Raw genomic sequence first — 8,265 nt, 5'->3', positions numbered from 1 at the left:
TATCTAGATTGCCTGAATTAAGAGGCAAGCGCGATAGCTCTGGGGTTAGGAGAGATACAGAGCGCGCAAATGCTGTTAGAGCCATGTCTGATACTGCGTCACAGTATGCAGAACATGAGGACGGAGAGCTTCAGTCTGTGGGTGACATCTCCGACTCGGGGAAACCTGATTCAGAGATTTCTAATTTTAAATTTAAGCTTGAGAACCTCCGTGTATTGCTTGGGGAGGTATTAGCTGCTCTGAATGACTGTAACACAGTTGCAATTCCAGAGAAATTGTGTAGGCTGGATAGATACTATGCGGTGCTGGTGTGTACTGACGTTTTTCCTATACCTAAAAGGCTTACAGAAATTATTAGCAAGGAGTGGGATAGACCCGGTGTGCCCTTTTCCCAACCTCCTATATTTAGAAAAATGTTTCCAATAGACGCCACTACACGGGACTTATGGCAGACGGTCCCTAAGGTGGAGGGAGCAGTTTCTACTTTAGCAAAGCGTACCACTATCCCGGTTGAGGACAGTTGTGCTTTTTCAGATCCAATGGATAAAAAATTGGAGGGTTACCTTAAGAAAATGTTTATTCAACAAGGTTTTATTTTACAGCCCCTTGCATGCATTGCGCCTGTCACTGCTGCGGCGGCATTCTGATTTGAGGCCCTGGAAGAGGCCATCCAGACAGCTCCATTGAATGAAATTATTGACAAGCTTAGAACGCTTAAGCTAGCTAACTCATTTGTTTCTGATGCCATTGTTCATTTGACTAAACTAACGACTAAGAATTCCGGATTCGCCATCCAGGAGCGTAGGGCGCTATGGCTTAAATCCTGGTCAGCTGACGTGACTTCAAAGTCTAAATTACTCAACATTCCTTTCAAGGGGCAGACCTTATTCGGGCCTGGCTTGAAGGAAATTATTGCTGACATTACTGGAGGCAAGGGTCATACCCTTCCTCAGGACAGGGCCAAATCAAAGGCTAAACAGTCTAATTTTCGTGCCTTTCGAAATTTCAAGGCAGGAGCAGCATCAACTTCCTCCGCTTCAAAACAAGAGGGAACTGTTGCTCATTCCAGACAGGCCTGGAAACCTAACCAGTCCCGGAACAAGGGCAAGCAGGCCAGGAAGCCTGCTGCTGCCCCCAAGACAGCATGAAGGAACGGCCCCCTATCCGGAAACGGATCTAGTGGGGGGCAGACTTTCTCTCTTCACCCAGGCGGGGGCAAGAGATGTTCAGGATCCCTGGGCGTTGGAGATCATATCTCAGGGATATCTTCTGGACTTCAAAGCTTCTCCTCCACAAGGGAGATTTCATCTTTCAAGATTATCATCAAACCAGATAAAGAAAGAGGCATTCCTAAGCTGTGTGCAAGACCTCCTAGTAATGGGAGTGATCCATCCAGTTCCGCGGACGGAACAAGGACAGGGATTTTATTCAAATCTGTTTGTGATTCCCAAGAAAGAGGGAACCTTCAGACCAATCTTGGATCTAAAGATCTTAAACAAATTCCTCAGAGTTCCATCATTCAAAATGGAAACTATTCGGACCATCCTACCCATGATCCAAGAGGGTCAGTACATGACCACAGTGGACTTAAATGATGCCTGCCTTCACATACCGATTCACAAAGATCATCATCGGTTCCTAAGGTTTGCCTTTCTAGACAGGCATTACCAATTTGTAGCTCTTCCCTTCGGGTTGGCCACTGCCCCGAGAATTTTTACAAAGGTTCTGGGCTCACTTCTGGCGGTTCTAAGACCGCGAGGCATAGCAGTGGCTCCGTATCTAGACGACATCCTGATACAGGCGTCAAGCTTTCAAATTGCCAAGTCTCATACAGAGATAGTTCTGGCATTTCTGAGGTCGCATGGGTGGAAAGTGAACGTGGAAAAGAGTTCTCTATCACCACGCCCGTCAGTGGCTCAGTGCATCGAAGTAATCGGCTTAATGGTAGCAGCAATGGACATAGTGCCATTTGCGCGCCTGCATCTCAGACCGCTGCAATTATGCATGCTAAGTCAGTGGAATGGGGATTACTCAGATTTGTCCCCTCTACTAAATCTGGATCAAGAGACCAGAGATTCTCTTCTCTGGTGGCTTTCTTGGGCCCATCTGTCCAAGGGTGGGTATGACCTTTCGCAGGCCAGATTGGACGATTGTAACAACAGATGCCAGCCTTCTAGGTTGGGGCGCAGTCTGGAACTCCCTGAAGGCTCAGGGATCGTGGACTCAGGAGGAGAAACTCCTCCCAATAAATATTCTGGAGTTAAGAGCAATATTCAATGCTCTTCTAGCTTGGCCTCAGTTAGCAACACTGAGGTTCATCAGATTTCAGTCGGACAACATCACGACTGTGGCTTACATCAACCATCAAGGGGGAACCAGGAGTTCCCTAGCGATGTTAGAAGTCTCAAAGATAATTCGCTGGGCAGAGTCTCACTCTTGCCACCTGTCAGCGATCCACATCCCAGGCGTAGAGAACTGGGAGGCGGATTTTCTAAGTCGTCAGACTTTTCATCCGGGGGAGTGGGAACTCCATCCGGAGGTGTTTGCTCAACTGGTCCAGCGTTGGGGCAAACCAGAACTGGATCTCATGGCATCTCGCCAGAACGCCAAGCTTCCTTGTTACGGATCCAGGTCCAGGGACCCGGGAGCAACGCTGATAGATGCTCTAGCAGCTCCTTGGTTCTTCAACCTGGCCTATGTGTTTCCACCGTTTCCTCTGCTCTCTGGACTGATTGCCAAAATCAAACAGGAGAGAGCATCTGTGATTCTGATAGAGCCTGCATGGCCACGCAGGACCTGGTATGCAGACCTAGTGGACATGTCATCTCTTCCACCATGGACTCTGCCTCTGAGGCAGGACCTTCTAATACAAGGTCCTTTCAATCATCCAAATCTACTTTCTCTGAGACTGACTGCATGGAGATTGAACGCTTGATTCTATCAAGGCGTGGCTTCTCCGAGTCAGTCATTGATACCTTAATACAGGCTCGGAAGCCTGTCACAAGGAAAATCTACCATAAGATATGGCGTAAATATCTTTATTGGTGTGAATCCAAGAGTTACTCATGGAGTAAGGTTAGGATTCCTAGGATATTGTCCTTTCTCCAAGAGGGTTTGGACAAAGGCTTATAAACTAGTTCTTTAAAAGGACAGATCTCTGCTCTGTCTATTCTTTTGCACAAGCGTCTGGCAGAAGTTCCAGACGTCCAGGCATTTTGTCAGGCTTTGGTTAGGATTAAGCCTGTGTTTAAAACTGTTGCTCCCCCTTGGAGCTTAAACTTGGTTCTTAAAGTTCTTCAGGGAGTTCCGTTTGAACCCCTTCATTCCATTGATATTAATCTTTTATCTTGGAAAGTTCTGTTTTTGATGGCTATTTCCTCGGCTCGAAGAGTCTCTGAGTTATCTGCCTTACATTGTGATTCTCCTTATCTGATTTTTCATTCAGACAAGGTAGTTCTGCGTACCAAACCTGGGTTTTTACCTAAGGTGGTTTCTAAGAGGAATATCAATCAAGAGATTGTTTTTCCATCATTGTGTCCTAATCCTTCTTCAAAGAAGGAACGTCTTTTGCATAATCTGGACGTAGTCCGTGCCTTGAAGTTTTACTTACAGGCTACTAAAGATTTTCGTCAAACATCTGCCCTGTTTGTCGTTTACTCTGGACAGAGGAGAGGTCAAAAAGCTTCGGCAACCTCTCTCTCCTTTTGGCTTCGGAGGATAATACGCTTAGCCTATGAGACTGCTGGACAGCAGCCCCCTGAAAGGATTACAACTCATTCTACTAGAGCTGTGGCTTCCACCTGGGCCTTTAAAATTGAGGCCTCTGTTGAACAGATTTGCAAGGCTGCGACTTGGTCTTCGCTTCACACCTTTTCAAAATTTTACAAATTTGACACTTTTGCTTGTTCGGAGGCTGTTTTGGGGAGAAAGGTTCTACAGGCAGTGGTTCCTTCCGTTTAAGTTCCTGCCTTGTCCCTCCCATCATCCGTGTACTTTAGCTTTGGTATTGGTATCCCAAAAGTAATGGATGATCCGTGGACTGGATACACTTAACAAGAGAAAACATAATTTATGCTTACCTGATAAATTTATTTCTCTTGTAGTGTATCCAGTCCACGGCCCGCCCTGTCCTTTTAAGGCAGGTCTAAATTTTAATTAAACTACAGTCACCACTGCACCCTATGGTTTCTCCTTTCTCGTCTTGTTTAGGTCGAATGACTGGATATGGCAGTGAGGGGAGGAGCTATATAGCAGCTCTGCTGTGGGTGATCCTCTTGCAACTTCCTGTTGGGAAGGAGAATATCCCACAAGTAATGGATGATCCGTGGACTGGATACACTACAAGAGAAATAAATTTATCAGGTAAGCATAAATTATGTTTTTTAACATAAAAATGTGTTTGCAGATAAAGGTGATCTTTAGGAACCCTACGCAATCTAACATCTGTCATCAACCTTCTAGGTACATATACTTGCTCCTAACATATACACTGACTACCCTCACCATAGGGATGGATTCCACCCAACAGACAGGTAGTGCTCAGAGACCAACTCCCACCAGCGGCATGAATTGCCGTTTCTATTCAGTCGCTTTCACGCTGACTCAATCCACAGAAACACGCTCACTACTCACACAGTCGAGTACAGATGACATCATCATCCGGTGCCAGTCCAAAGCGCTCCATCAAACGCCTCCCAAAAATACCCAAGTTGTTCACCAAAAATGGACCAGCATCTAAATTTAAATTCTTGCTTTCCAAATTAAAATGGCAAGAAAATGAAGAAACTTTGGTAATAGGAGTAAATTAGAAAGTTGCTTAACCCCTTGAGTGCTAATACCTGAGAATTTCTTCTCTATTTCCCCCTCTGGGGTGTCTAGGGATAGCTTGGATACACTGGAATGCCAAGAGGAAAACATCTGAGTTGTGTTCTTTCTTAAAATGTAGTGATACAGGGGTAGTGGACTCAGGGTCTTCAATTGACCTGAGATGCTCCATAAAGTAGTGTTTCAGGGGGCGGGTAGTGAGCCCTACATACTGTTTATTGCACCCCCTGCAGGTCTAATCTGATATGTTTTACCTGTGACCTGAGATGCCCCATAAAGCGATGTTTCAGGGGGGCGGGTAGTGAGCCCTACATACTGTTTATTGCACCCCCTGCAGGTCTAATCTGATATGTTTTACATGTGACCTGAGATGCTCCATAAAGCGATGTTTCAGGGGGCGGGTAGTGAGCCCTACATACTGTTTATTGCACCCCCTGCAGGTCTAATCTGATATGTTTTACATGTGACCTGAGATGCTCCATAAAGCGATGTTTCAGGGGGCGGGTAGTGAGCCCTACATACTGTTTATTGCACCCCCTGCAGGTCTAATCTGATATGTTTTACCTGTGACCTGAGATGCCCCATAAAGCGATGTTTCAGGGGGCGGGTAGTGAGCCCTACATACTGTTTATTGCACCCCCTGCAGGTCTAATCTGATATGTTTTACCTGTGACCTGAGATGCCCCATAAAGCGATGTTTCAGGGGGCGGGTAGTGAGCCCTACATACTGTTTATTGCACCCCCTGCAGGTCTAATCTGATATGTTTTACCTGTGACCTGAGATGCTCCATAAAGCGATGTTTCAGGGGGCAGGTAGTGAGCCCTACATACTGTTTATTGCACCCCCTGCAGGTCTAATCTGATATGTTTTACCTGTGACCTGAGATGCTCCATAAAGCGATGTTTCAGGGGGGCGGGTAGTGAGCCCTACATACTGTTTATTGCACCCCCTGCAGGTCTAATCTGATATGTTTTACCTGTGACCTGAGATGCCTCATAAAGCGATGTTTCAGGGGGCGGGTAGTGAGCCCTACATACTGTTTATTGCACCCCCTGCAGGTCTAATCTGATATGTTTTACCTGTGACCTGAGATGCTCCATAAAGCGATGTTTCAGGGGGCGGGTAGTGAGCCCTACATACTGTTTATTGCACCCCCTGCAGGTCTAATCTGATATGTTTTACCTGTGACCTGAGATGCCCCATAAAGCGGTGTTTCAGGGGGCGGGTAGTGAGCCCTACATACTGTTTATTGCACCCCCTGCAGGTCTAATCTGATATGTTTTACCTGTGACCTGAGATGCCCCATAAAGCGATGTTTCAGGGGGCGGGTAGTGAGCCCTACATACTGTTTATTGCACCCCCTGCAGGTCTAATCTGATATGTTTTACCTGTGACCTGAGATGCTCCATAAAGCGATGTTTCAGGGGGCAGGTAGTGAGCCCTACATACTGTTTATTGCACCCCCTGCAGGTCTAATCTGATATGTTTTACCTGTGACCTGAGATGCTCCATAAAGCGATGTTTCAGGGGGCGGGTAGTGAGCCCTACATACTGTTTATTGCACCCCCTGCAGGTCTAATCTGATATGTTTTACCTGTGACCTGAGATGCCTCATAAAGCGATGTTTCAGGGGGCGGGTAGTGAGCCCTACATACTGTTTATTGCACCCCCTGCAGGTCTAATCTGATATGTTTTACCTGTGACCTGAGATGCTCCATAAAGCGATGTTTCAGGGGGCGGGTAGTGAGCCCTACATACTGTTTATTGCACCCCCTGCAGGTCTAATCTGATATGTTTTACCTGTGACCTGAGATGCCCCATAAAGCGGTGTTTCAGGGGGCGGGTAGTGAGCCCTACATACTGTTTATTGCACCCCCTGCAGGTCTAATCTGAAATGTTTTACCTGTGACCTGAGATGCCCCATAAAGCGGTGTTTCAGGGGGCGGGTAGTGAGCCCTACATACTGTTTATTGCACCCCCTGCAGGTCTAATCTGATATGTTTTACCTGTGACCTGAGATGCTCCATAAAGCGGTGTTTCAGGGGCGGGTAGTGAGCCCTACATACTGTTTATTGCACCCCCTGCAGGTCTAATCTGATATGTTTTACCTGTGACCTGAGATGCTCCATAAAGCGGTGTTTCAGGGGCGGGTAGTGAGCCCTACATACTGTTTATTGCACCCCCTGCAGGTCTAATCTGATATGTTTTACCTGTGACCTGAGATGCTCCATAAAGCGGTGTTTCAGGGGGCGGGTATTGAGCCCTACATACTGTTTATTGCACCCCCTGCAGGTCTAATCTGATATGTTTTACCTGTGACCTGAGATGCTCCATAAAGCGGTGTTTCAGGGGGCGGGTAGTGAGCCCTACATACTGTTTATTGCACCCCCTGCAGGTCTAATCTGATATGTTTTACCTGTGACCTGAGATGCTCCATAAAGCGGTGTTTCAGGGGGCGGGTAGTGAGCCCTACATACTGTTTATTGCACCCCCTGCAGGTCTAATCTGATATGTTTTACCTGTGACCTGAGATGCGCCATAAAGCGGTGTTTCAGGGGGCGGGTAGTGAGCCCTACATACTGTTTATTGCACCCCCTGCAGGTCTAATCTGATATGTTTTACCTGTGACCTGAGATGCTCCATAAAGCGGTGTTTCAGGGGGCGGGTAGTGAGCCCTACATACTGTTTATTGCACCCCCTGCAGGTTTAATCTGATATGTTTTACCTGTGACCTGAGATGCCCCATAAAGCGATGTTTCAGGGGGCGGGTAGTGAGCCCTACATACTGTTTATTGCACCCCCTGCAGGTCTAATCTGATATGTTTTACATGTGACCTGAGATGCTCCATAAAGCGGTGTTTCAGGGGGCGGGTAGTGAGCCCTACATACTGTTTATTGCACCCCCTGCAGGTCTAATCTGATATGTTTTACCTGTGACCTGAGATGCTCCATAAAGCGATGTTTCAGGGGGCGGGTAGTGAGCCCTACATACTGTTTATTGCACCCCCTGCAGGTCTAATCTGATATGTTTTACCTGCGACCTGAGATGCCCCATAAAGCGGTGTTTCAGGGGGCGGGTAGTGAGCCCTACATACTGTTTATTGCACCCCCTGCAGGTCTAATCTGATATGTTTTACCTGTGACCTGAGATGCTCCATAAAGCGATGTTTCAGGGGGCGGGTAGTGAGCCCTACATACTGTTTATTGCACCACCTGCAGGTCTAATCTGATATGTTTTACCTGTGACCTGAGATGCTCCATAAAGCGATGTTTCAGGGGGCGGGTAGTGAGCCCTACATACTGTTTATTGCACCCCCTGCAGGTCTAATCTGATATGTTTTACCTGTGACCTGAGATGCTCCATAAAGCGGTGTTTCAGGGGGCGGGTAGTGAGCCCTACATACTGTTTATTGCACCCCCTGCAGGTCTAATCTGATATG

The sequence above is a fragment of the Bombina bombina genome, chromosome 10 (genome assembly GCF_027579735.1).
Source record: "Bombina bombina isolate aBomBom1 chromosome 10, aBomBom1.pri, whole genome shotgun sequence".
Taxonomy (NCBI): domain Eukaryota; kingdom Metazoa; phylum Chordata; class Amphibia; order Anura; family Bombinatoridae; genus Bombina; species Bombina bombina.
Note: the sequence above shows the minus strand (reverse complement) of the source record.